At 38.8% G+C, this 12,227-nt stretch overlaps 1 pseudogene; it reads left to right on the top strand.

Moving 5' to 3' along the window:
• Positions 1–10,128: 10,128 nt before the first annotated feature.
• The window catches only part of LOC116083641, a 20,946-nt pseudogene continuing 18,847 nt past the window's right edge, over positions 10,129–12,227 (top strand).

The raw sequence follows: 12,227 nt of genomic DNA on the forward strand, positions 1-12,227 counted from the left end.
AAGGGCCCAAGTGAGGATGCCTCAATCCCACTTGGGAGGAAGAAGAAAGCAATCACAGGAAGGGGAAGGGAGGGAGGGTCCTGTGTGGGAAAGGGATCAGGGAGGGGAAGAGGGGAACATGGTTTTCCTAACAGAAAGACAGTTCATCAAGTGAGGACTGGGGTTGCCATTCCACAGTCAAAAACTATGACCCATAATTGTCCCTGTCTGAAAGAATTGCAGGGTCAAAAATGGAGAAGATCCTGAGGAAAAGAAGGTCTAGCAACAGACCCAAAGTGGGATGCATCTTAAGGGGATGTCCCAACGCCTGACACTGCTACTGAGGCTATGGAGTGCTCACAAAAAGAGACCTATTACGAGTGCCTCTACCAGTCCACTCACTTACTGTTCCACATCCCATACCTTCTCCCTTACCCGCCTCCTGCCAACAAGTAGTTGAAACGGTCTGATGCAGATAATTACACCCAACCAATGGACATAATCTGGTGACCCCTATTGTTGAATTAGGGAAAAGCTGGAAGAAGCAGAGGAGGAGGGCAACCCTGTAGGAGCACCAGCAGTCTCAATTAACCTGGACTCTTGAGATCTCTCAGACACTAGACTACCAAACAGGCAGCATAAACCACCTAATATGAGGCCCCCAACACATATGCAACAGATTTCTGCTGGGTCTGAGTTCTGTCAGAGAAGAGGCACCTAACTAACCCTCTAGAGACCATAGGCCCCAGGAAGTAGGGAGGTCTGGGATTGGGGAGAGTGAGGACATCCATGGAGAAGTGGAGACAGGAGTGGAGGGAGGGGGTAAGGGAGAAAGTATGGAATGTGGAACAGTAAGTGGGTAGACCGGTAGGGACACAAAACTTGGAGTGCAAAATAAAGATTAATAAAATTTTAAAAATAAAAATAAAAAAGTAGAAAATTGGAAACTGAAAAAAGACATTAAAAATAACAAAAATAAACTATGCATAGATTTTTTTTAACAAATCATGAATAAATATGCAGCTATATACCTTGCATGGAGTATGCATATTTTTCTGTAATGTCGTTTATGTCTGTGAGCCTTATTAGGTATCTTAAAACAAAATGCTAAAATTACTACAGATACTCTCATATTGATGCACATGTTTTAAATACAGAATTTATGGATCAATATTATTGTATAGAAACTAATAATTTTCTAAAGCTAGAGAAAAACGCAAAGGGCCAAAGAAAACCAACACAAATTTCATTTATTAGGAAAACTTATCCTTGCAATAGATAAAGATCAATCAAAAAAATCCACAACCAGAAAAAAAGCATAGTTATAGAGTCTAGTCTCACAGAGAAACTACAAAAGATTCCAGAACTTAAGGTTTCTGGAGCATTGCAGAAGAGGTGGGTGATAGAGAGATTCTTAGAGTATGAAAGAGTTTGATGTCAAATTACATGTCCTAGTAAAGTTGGAAGTTATGCCCATAACATTATTATTGTCCTAAATATACCAGAATGAATGAGGGAAATCCAAAGAGTCTCTATGATACCACTTTACAAATATACATCTGTAAGTTGTTATAGTTGATTCACTATAAATGAGGAAACATGTCTGATAGAGTTGGGAAGGTGGTAAGAAGACACTAAGCAACAACAGAGATGATTCTGCTACACAAAGATCTTTATAATTACAGTAAATTTTACACTGTATTCTATTCCAATACAGTTACTCCACAGGGAAAATAGGCAGGTAAATTATGCATCAATAACTATGTTAGAAAAATTATTGAAACTGGGCCATAGTGGCACGTGTTGTCTTTAATCCCAGAACTTGGAAGGCAGATATCTGAGTTTGAGACCAAGAGTCTCAAAAGTGAGAGTTAGTTAGGACAACCAGAAACCCTAGCTCAAAAAAACAAAACAAAACAAACAAATAAAGAAACAGAAAATGAAGGAAAGAAAGAAAGAAGGAAAGAAAGAAAGAAAAGAAAGGAAGGAAGGAAGAAGGAAAGGTTGATTACAGGGTAAAATTATATATTGAACTTTAATAAACGATATAGGGTTTGAATAAATAGTTCATTAAATGCACAGTTTATTATATGGTAATTAAAATCATTTGCATGCCATTGATTCTCCCACTTTTGATAAAAACCAATAGAGGTTGAAAGTCTATATTCATGACAAGTGGGTAAAGCAAGCATGCTTCATTGACATTTCATTAACTTAATGCTTATCCTTGCTGTTTCATTACTTTTCAATCCAAAGTATAACATAGCAAGTACTGTTCATGTGTATAATGATAGTTGTGTTATCAAGCATACATAAACAAAAACGTTTCTTTTTATTTTATCTAGGTTAAAGAAGCCTACATAAGTAGATGGACGTTTTTCAACATACACTTAATATATGTAAGAGAAAGCCTCAAAAATATGAAGTTACTATGCAGATATTTCAAAGATAAAGTATGCCTCCACTTTAGAACAAAACAAAACTTTTCAACATTTGAGACACCTGTGTTCACAAGCCATACCATGCCTCCCATCTCAGTGGTCTCATGCCAGAAGGAACAATTAGACAAACATACGCATCTGTTCAATGCATCCTTGATTTTAGAAGTTTTAGATGGATTAAATATCTTTTTGGTAATAATCTGAACATTTCTAAAGAGCTGAAGCTACTAAATAGTTCACTTTTGTTCTCAGAATGAGATGTTCCTGATTCCTTGCACTAAGGACAGGACAGTATATCACAAAATATGTAGGAGACAAGCATAAAAATGTCAATAAATAAGCAGTGTAATTTTTATACTGTCTTAAAATTTCTAGTAATTATTAACAGAGATGAAATATGAAAATAATGAAGTATGTGCACATTCAACAAAGCAATGCAATATGAGCAAATACATAAGAAAACAGCACTTTAATATTAGGTTAAATCATCTGATAGAAGATGAAGGAAGTGTCTGAAAATGTGTTGGTGAAAAATTATTTTGGACTTTTGACAACAAAGTAAGGATTGTTTCCTGATACACTGACTACCTTGTATTTCAGAATCTTGTAAGGTATAAAAATTATTACACAAACCTTTAGATATTCATTTAATAAGTCTGTGTCTCTTTGGTCTGTTGTAAGAAAATAGCACAAACCACATAAAAATTTGTGTTTCTGTTCTGGAATGTATAATGTCTCAGATAATAAACACTAATATAATCTACCTCTGTGAGATCAATTTTTATCAGGAATCAGCTGTTATCTTCCTGCTTTTTAAAGTATTTGTTTAAAATAGCTTTCTCAAAAGGACTTTCTGTAAAGATTAGCAATCATTTCTGCAAAGTTGGTGCATTCATGAAAGAATCACGTTTAAAGACTCCCTCACTGTTATTTTTTTTTAATTATCTTTAATCTTTTTTTACAGTCCAGTCATTGTCCCCCTTCCTGGTCCACCCTCATAAAGTTCCTCATCCCATTCCTCCTCCTCCTCCATCTCCAAGAGGATGTCCCCACCACTACTTCACCCTGCCAAGCCTCCCACTACCTGGGATCACAAGTCTCTCAAGGGTTAGATTGGTCTTCTCTCCAGTCCTCTGATATATATGTATCAGGGCCTTGTATCAGCTGGTGTAGGCTGCTTGGTTGTTGGCTCAGTGTTTGTCAGATATCAGGGGTTCAGGTTAGTTGAGACCATTGGTCTTTCTATGGAGTTGCCCACCTCCTCAGCTTCTTCCAGCCTTTAACTAATTCAGCCACAGGGATCCATGGCTTCTGTCCATTGGTTTAGTATAAGTATAGCAGCTTGTTGGTCCTCTCAGAGGGCAGCCATGCTAGGCTCCTGTATGTAAGCATACCATAGCATCTCAGTAATAATGTCAGGCCTTGGAGCCTCCCCTTGATCTGGATTCCAATTTGGGTCTGTCACTAAACCTCCTTTCCCCTCAGTCTCTCTTTCATTATTGTCATGGCTGTACTTTTATACAGGAAGAATTCTGGGTCAGAGTTTTTGACTGTGGGATGGTAACCACATCCCTCCACTTGATTCCCTGTCTTTCTGTTGCTGGTGGATGCCCAACAGTGGGGAGACAGAACTTGTAGAGTCCATTCACTCAGTTCTTTGATCATGATGATAAAGAGTTTTCAGGGATCCTAAATATTCAAACTTTATTAATAGGGTTTTTGAGGGGGTTAAGAAATCTGAATACATCTCAAAGTCATTGTAAGTGTATCTCAGCTTCTCTTTACCCTAAGAGGAGATAATATGCAAGAACTATTCTACTGAATGATCCTTCTCATTCTTACCCAGGTTTGTTTTAGTATGGTGGGAGGAGTAGCTATACAAAGGAATTTCTTACTACATAAGGAAAAGATCAACTTCTTGAGCCCTACAGAAAATATTTGGTTGTTACCTTATCCTTTTGTATTACATTTTTAAAATACAGGTCTATTTTGTATCCATCTCTAACTTTGTCCTTTATATCTTCCTTTTTATTTTTAGTTCCAGGCAATTAAATTATTCCTTTCATAAAGTTCAGGAACCATGTGAGGATATAGTTCCAAGGTAATGATTCAACAGCAGATACAAATCTTATGTTGAATCTCCGAGCAGGTATGAGATTTCAAATCCACAAACCCATGAAATTATCATGTTGAGTGTTTATTGTCAATATAATATTCAGGTTATAAGTTTTCTCACTACTTTAACTAATTCACTACAATCATCATTTAGTGACAGGTTAAATAGATCTATCTAAATACTATCACTTCTTTGTGCAAAACCCTTTAAACTTTGCAGTCCTTTCTTCCTACTTAAACGTATCTATACAATTCATTGCTATTAACTTATTCATCTATAAAAACTATTTTTTTCTATTGTCAGAATAGGGAAACAGATGATTCTGGAGAATATCATCCTGAGTGAGGTGACCCAATCACAAATAAACAAACATAGTATGCACTCACTGATATGTGGATATTAGCCCAGAAGCTCAGAATACCCAAAATACAAGCCACAAACAGAGCAATAAACTCAAGAAGAAGGAAGACCAAAGTGTGGTACTTTGATCCTTCTTAGAAAGGGGAACAAAATACCCATGGAAGAAGTTACAGAGACAAAGTGTGGAACAGAAACTGAAGAAAGGACAATCCAGAGACTGTCCCACCTGGGAATCCTTTCCATATTCAATCTCTAAACCCAGACACTATAGTAGATGTCAGCAAGTGATGGCTGACAGGAACCTGATATAGCTGTCTCCTGAGAGGCTCTTCCAGTGCCCGACTAATACAGAAGTAGAGGTTCACAGCCATCCCTTGGACTGAGCACAGGGTCCCCAGTGAAGGAGCTAGAGAATGAATAGACCCAAGGAGCTGAAGGGTTTGCAGCCCTTTAGGATGAACAACAATATGAACTAACTAGTACACCCAGATACTAAACCACCAATCAAAAAGTACACATGGTGGGACTCATGGCTCCATCTGCATGTGTAGCAGAGGATGGCCTAGTCAGTCATCAATGTGAGGAGATGCCTTTGGTTCTGTGAAGGTTCTATGCCCTAGTGTAGGGGCATGCCACTGCCAGGACATGGGAGCGAGTGGGTTGGTGAGCAGGGGGAGGAGGAAAGGAACAAGGAATTTGGGGGGGGGATGGGAAACTGGTAATGGAGATATCATTTGAAATGTAAATAAAGAAAATATCTAATAAAAAAGAAAATAAAAAAAAGAATAAAATAACTAACAGAAAAGTAAGGGAAGAGTTTATTTTGGTCTAATGTTTCCATTGTGATGAGAAGGCAGCACAAAATCAGATAATAACTGGTAGCATAGTATCCACAGTCAAGAAGCAGAATAGGGTAATGGTGGAATTTAGTTCGTTTTTCTTGTTTTCTTTGTATTCATGTTGAAACTAATCCAATGGAATAAAGCTGACCAGAATTGGAATCTGATCACCTCACTTAAATCTATTTTACAATACTAGATTCCATCCTGAAGCATCCTAGGTTATTATAAACACATTCTGTTGACTATGAAGATGAGCTACTTAAGGCCAGAGGACACTGAACTTCCCAATTCTAGCTGCTTTAATTGAGACGGGCTCAGCTTGTCCTGCTTCTCATATATTCTATTCAGAGACTTTTATATGCTGTCAGTATAGATCACTTTTGTAATATAACATCTTTCTTTTCAACTCTAACATTAAATGTTTTCTGCAGTGACCTTGACATCTAGAGAAATGCCTGACAAGTAATAAAGGACCAAGGATATTCAACAAGATGAAAATATGAAATACATTTATCTGCCTTTCACTTGCCATTTATTAAATCATTAAATTGGATATAAGGACCTATTCTGGGTCTTATTCCTGGAAACAATAGATATAAATAAAATCACTAAATAAATTTATGCAATAGTTGTCTCAAATTGTCAGGTTGCTAGTTTGAATTGTCACCAATTTTTGCTAAGGTGAAATAATAATATATTTAATAATCATATTACATAACAGATGTTTTTATTATATGATTTCAAAGTTTTATTTAGAAAAGTATTTCCTCTTAATTTTACGATATGGTTTTATTATTATTTTGAAACTATTGAATTATTATAGTTAGCTGCATTTTTCTATAATCTTTGAATTTCCATCTCAAATCTCACTTACAAACAGCATGATCAAGATCTTTCACAATACTGGGAGTACTTATTTATGAATTATTTTGTATTGAAAACAGATTCTTCACTCATACAATATATCCCATCCCCAGTTTCCCTTTCTTCCAATCCTCCTAGCTCCACCTCCACCTCCGCTCTGTCCCAGATCCACTCCCTTTGTATTTCCTCTTCAGAATAGAGCAGGTCTCCAAGACACAACAGCCAGATTCTGAATAGAATATATGAAAAAAAAAAGTGAAACAAAATACACAAAACAAAGATACAAAAACAACAACAAACTAATAAATAAAAGGCAAAGCCCTCATTTTGAAGCCAGTCAGGGAAGAGGAAGAGTACTGAAATCAGATAAAAGAGTCAGAGATACATCTCCACCTGCTGTTAAGAGTCCCACAGTCACAGCAAGTAAACAGCCATGACATATGAGAAGAGGCCTTGGTACAGACTCAAACATGCCCACGCTTGCCATTTCAGTCTCTGAGAGACCTGATTAATAATTCGGTGGACCCTGTTGTCCAGGTGTTCCTCATCTCCTCTGACTCCTACCGTTTGCCTGATCTCTGTGGGGAGGAGTCAGAACACTTTCAACTTATGCTATCTCTCTGTGTTAAGTCTGGTTTAGGCCTGTGTGTCCATATTCTGCCAGAGGAAGCCTCTCTCACAAGAAAATGCATCCATTTATGAGAATAGCAGAATATCATTAAAAGACATTTCTCATTTTATTGACATTTTTTTGCCAGTCCTATTTAATTTTAGCCTACCTCTCTGGGTTATCCAACTTCTGGTTCTTGGCCATCCAGGCAGTGTAAGGTATAGGCTCCTTCTTGTGGGGAGAACCTTAAGTTAAACCAAACATTTGCTGCTCCCAGTATTTCTTTGTAAACAAGAAGTAATTATGCTTCTTAGTCAGACAGCACTGAATATGAAATGGTCATACTTTGGATATGGGAATATTTTCTTATGATTATGCTCCTACATTCTACAATTTTCACTGAATTATAGGAGACCTATGAGGTGGATCTGCCATTTTAACTGTAATAACAGTTTTGAAAGTCATTTAGCTGACAAGTGAGACTTTAGTTCACTTAGAAGTAATAATCTCTTTTACTAATCCCCTTACCTTTCTTCAATTTCAATTTTTTTCCTTTTTAACTATGTGTATTTGAGCATTTTAAAATTTATACCAGTATTAGACAAAAAAAAGTGGAAACAAAATATATTCAAATAGGAGGAGAGGCCCTTGCTCCCGTGAAGACTCAATGCTCCACTGTAGAAATGCCAGGACAGGGAAGTAGGAGTGGGTGGGTTGGTGAGCAGGGGAATCGGGGATGGGATAGGGGTTTTTCAGAGTGGAAACCAGGAAAGGTGAAAATATTTGAAATGTACGGGAATGCCAGGGCCAGTAAGCAGGAAGGAGTGGGGTGGTAAGATGGGGGGGAGGGAATAGGGGTTTGTTTTAGTTTTTTCTTTTATTATTTTATTTATTTACCTATTTTAAGGAGGGGAACCTGGGAAAGGAGATATTGTAAATAAAGAAAACATCTAATTTAAAAAATAAATAAATAAATAAAAATTCAAATATATATATTCAAATAAGAGTTTATATCTGCTCTTTATTAAACTTTTGCCATGATGCATTTGTTGAGTTCTGAATTAGACCAAACTTGCTTCTTTGTTTGTCCTTCACTTGCCTCAGATCTTTCAGTTAACTCTGAGCTCTAATTTTCCTGACTAGATTATTGAATCTGCTACTTTGATTTTGAGTCATTATACACTCCCCTTTGCCAAGCTCCAGTTTATAATATCATGCCCTTCATGGTTAGATCAGTTTATGGATCCAAGTGAAACATGTAAAGTGTTCAATTTGAATATATAAAACAATCGAGCAGTAGTTAAAACTGCATGTACCGCATAAAAACTATGAGCCTTAAAGTATCACTCCATTAGGAAAGACCAATTAAAGAACGTGGTTCTTTTGCTCTTCCCCGATGGTCATTAGAGCACTAGTTTGACAGCTAAAATTTTTGTCTGAATTTCCTATGTTGCATATTTCTAAAAGGACTCTTATTATTTTCATTTCATCACAAAGTTTAAGACAGGATGTTAAATATGAAGTAAATACTTATATTATTATAAAACTTAATATGAAAAAACATATATACACACAATGAAAGCTTTCCCCACAATGTGTCTTCAAAATCCCTAGCTGTGCCATAATGGCCCTTGCCACATTAACTTACATTTCTCACTTTCAGAAAATACTCTATGGGTTTTGTAAGGTCTATATATCTCCTTTTCCCAGGCTAGAACCTATTCCTGATGCTGTGACAATTCTCAGGTGTTGGGGTCCCTCAGCTGTAAGACATCGGAGCTTACCACTGTAGACTCAACTCATGTCTTCTGTGTCTGAACCAAAGACTCACTACTATGAGTTCTACCTTCAAGGATTCTAGAGGAAGCTACGCCTGCTGGCTGGCACATATACAGCCTGAGGACATCTGTTGTTGACCTCCTCCCCCACTGTGGACTGCACCTCCAGTCATTCCCCTGAGTTGAGACCTGCGGGATGCTGAGCCTCCACTTTCAGCCCAACAGCCAGCTTCCCTTTCAGACTCTTCCTGACTCCTCCCAAATTCCTTATGTTATTCAAATGTCTTTGTAACCTAGAGATTCAGTTATGCTCTCTTGTATATTAATGCTGAACCCCCAAAGTAAAGGAGAGCCTTGATTGGAAACCCTCAACTTGGCTTCGTGTCCTTTTATTCTCGAACTCTGTGTTTCAGGTCTTCTTTCTCCCTTCGGTCGAAACAGAACCCTGTTCATGAAACTGCGGGACAGTTTCACTCAGGCTTGAGACTGCTTCTGGTTTAGAAGCCAAACTGTATTTGAGGGGGAACCCTATGTCTTCTACAATGACTTGTATTAACTACAGACTCTCATACCATTAGAAGTGGCTAAAACCAGATTCTATAGAAGAGCTTAGCTGCTGGTCTTTATAGTATGAAAATATAAGGAACTTAGATTACAGGAGAGATTAAAAAAATAAATGTACTCATTTTTTACCTAGACTCTAGATTTTAGAGAATAATATTAGCTCCCTACACAGGGTATAATGATAATTAATTTTCTACTTAAATCTCTTTTTATTGGCTGTTCAGTATAACTGACATTTAACATAGGCATAATATTAGAGCCATCTCATAATGTCTTAAAGAGTTCTTTGAAAAACACTAGTCAAGACTTCTACTCTGAGAGTACAGAGATTGTTTTTGTTTTCCTATGTGGCCAAGAATTCAAACTATTTTTTTTCAGATCTTAGAACCCAAAGGATATTGTTTTACTAAGAAAACTACTTAAAGAAAATAGACATTATTCTACTGATTATTCTATTACTTAAACCCTATCTAGTTTACAAGCATTTTGATATATCTTCAGTTCTCAAAGTAATATCATAAATTTACTTTAACAAACTCTATCTTATTAACCAGTAGCTGGCAGAAGAGCAGATATGTCTGAAAGTCATGTTCCTCAAAAACAGAACCAAGGTAGGGATCTTCATATAACTATTTCCAAAATGCTCTCAAGAGAATATTATAAAGCATATTATAATGCTACATAAATGGGATACATAAATGACAAGGACATGGTATGAACTAAATGAAGGATAGGCTTATCTGATGGCAAAGTGTAGAGAGCAGTAGAGGTGGAGAGGCATTCACCATGACAAGATGGCGCCTACTTCCGCTGTTGACTCCTGGTAAACAACTGTTTGCGCATGTGCATAGAGAACTGTTTGTGCATGTGCGTAGAATGAAAAGACGCCAAGTCATGGCCCATCCTGGGCGTCACGTGGGGTGATGAGCAAACAGCCAATCATGGGCTGACACACCGCGCTGTGGTGTATATAAGCAGTGCCGATTATTGGCTCGGTCCTTTTTCCTCTAGATGAGGCAATGAACGCTTGCTGCAGAAGGATCCTAGTGTCCGCGTGTCTTCTTGCTGGCGAGATGACCGCACGGGCAACAGCTGGTGCCGAAACCCGGGATGCTCACGGAGAGGATTCAGATCTGCAGGACAAGGTAAGCTCTGAGAGGCATGCTGCTTGATTTTAATTCCTCCGACCCTTCCTCAGGGTTAGAGAGCGCTGCCGAAGCCGCAGTAATCGTGCTAGTGGCGCTTGTTATGATGTCCATTTGGCATTTGATACATTCTTGCCTGGAGGATGAGAAATGCCGTGCCTCTGTAGCGTCGGGACAGAGGGCACTTGAGGAGTTACAAGATAGCATGTCAGAAACGGAGCGTAATGGGAGAATGGGGGCTAGCCAAGATAAAAGGGAGAGAAAAAAGAGAAAGAAGGGTATACCTAAGAACACAGACCCTTCCGCGCGACCTGCGGAAGCGAGAGATAAGGGAAAGAACGCCCTGGTAGAGAAAACTAGAGAAAGGGATGGAGCTTCAAGACGGAAGCCCCTCTACCCAGTTAAGAAATTGGAGGCCCTCGAGCTTGATAGCTCTGAGGAATTGAGCCCCTCCTAGGAGGAGGACTTGGAGGGAGAAGCAGCTCGCTATGAGGAAGAGAGGTGTCATCCAGATGAGCATTTGACGCCTCTCCAGAATCGAAAGCAAAAGGGAGATCAGAGCTGCGGAACGCTTTATGCTGTCCCACCTGCTCTTCCAAGTGCACCCCCGCTATACACTGATAGACACTGTTCAGATTCCTTTTTATCTAAAGGAGACAAGAGTAAACTCTTGCGTGCCTTTCCAGTGTTTGAGGATACTGATGGTGGCCGTGTCCATGCTCCAGTAGAATACACCCCTATCAAAGAGCTTGCTGAGTCAGTCAGCAAATATGGGCCTGATGCCAATTTTACTATTATGCAACTTGAAATTTTACTATTATGCAACCATGGCAATGACGCCCAATGACTGGCAGAACACAGTGAAGGCTGCACTTTCTAGTATGGGACAATACATGGAATGGAAGACCTTGTGGCATGATGCCTCCCAGGTTCAGGCCAGGGCTAATGCCAATGTGGAGGGTAACGAAAGGTACTGGACCTTTGACTTGTTGATGGGGCAAGGACAGTTCATCTATAACCAAACGAACTATGATTGGGGAGCTTATGGCCAGGTCTTGGCAGCCGCTATCAAGGCGTGGAAAGCTCTCTCGAAGAAAGATGAGGCAGGAAGACATTTGACAAAGGTTGTGCAGGGCCCTCAAGAGCCATTTTCTAATTTTGTGGCCCGGATGACTGAGGTGGTGGGTAGAATTTTTGGAGAGCCAGAGCAGGTCAAACCATTAATTGAACAGTTGGTTTTTGAAAATGCTTCACCAGAGTATAAGACTGTTATTACCCCGAGGAGAGATAAAGGGTTGACAGACTGGGTAAAAGTTTGTCGGGGACTAGGGGGTCCACTTACCAACTCTGGCCTCGCCACCGTTATCTTACAAAGTCAGAAACAGTCAGGGCCTTCAGGTCGCAAGGTGTGCTACAATTGTGGGAAACCTGGTCATTTGAAGAAAGACTGCTGTGTCCCTATGCAACGGAGGGTATCAGGTCTTTGTACCAAGTGTAGGAAGGGCTATCATTGGGCAAATGAATGTCG

The sequence above is a fragment of the Mastomys coucha genome, unplaced genomic scaffold (assembly GCF_008632895.1).
Source record: "Mastomys coucha isolate ucsf_1 unplaced genomic scaffold, UCSF_Mcou_1 pScaffold12, whole genome shotgun sequence".
NCBI classification, from domain to species: domain Eukaryota; kingdom Metazoa; phylum Chordata; class Mammalia; order Rodentia; family Muridae; genus Mastomys; species Mastomys coucha.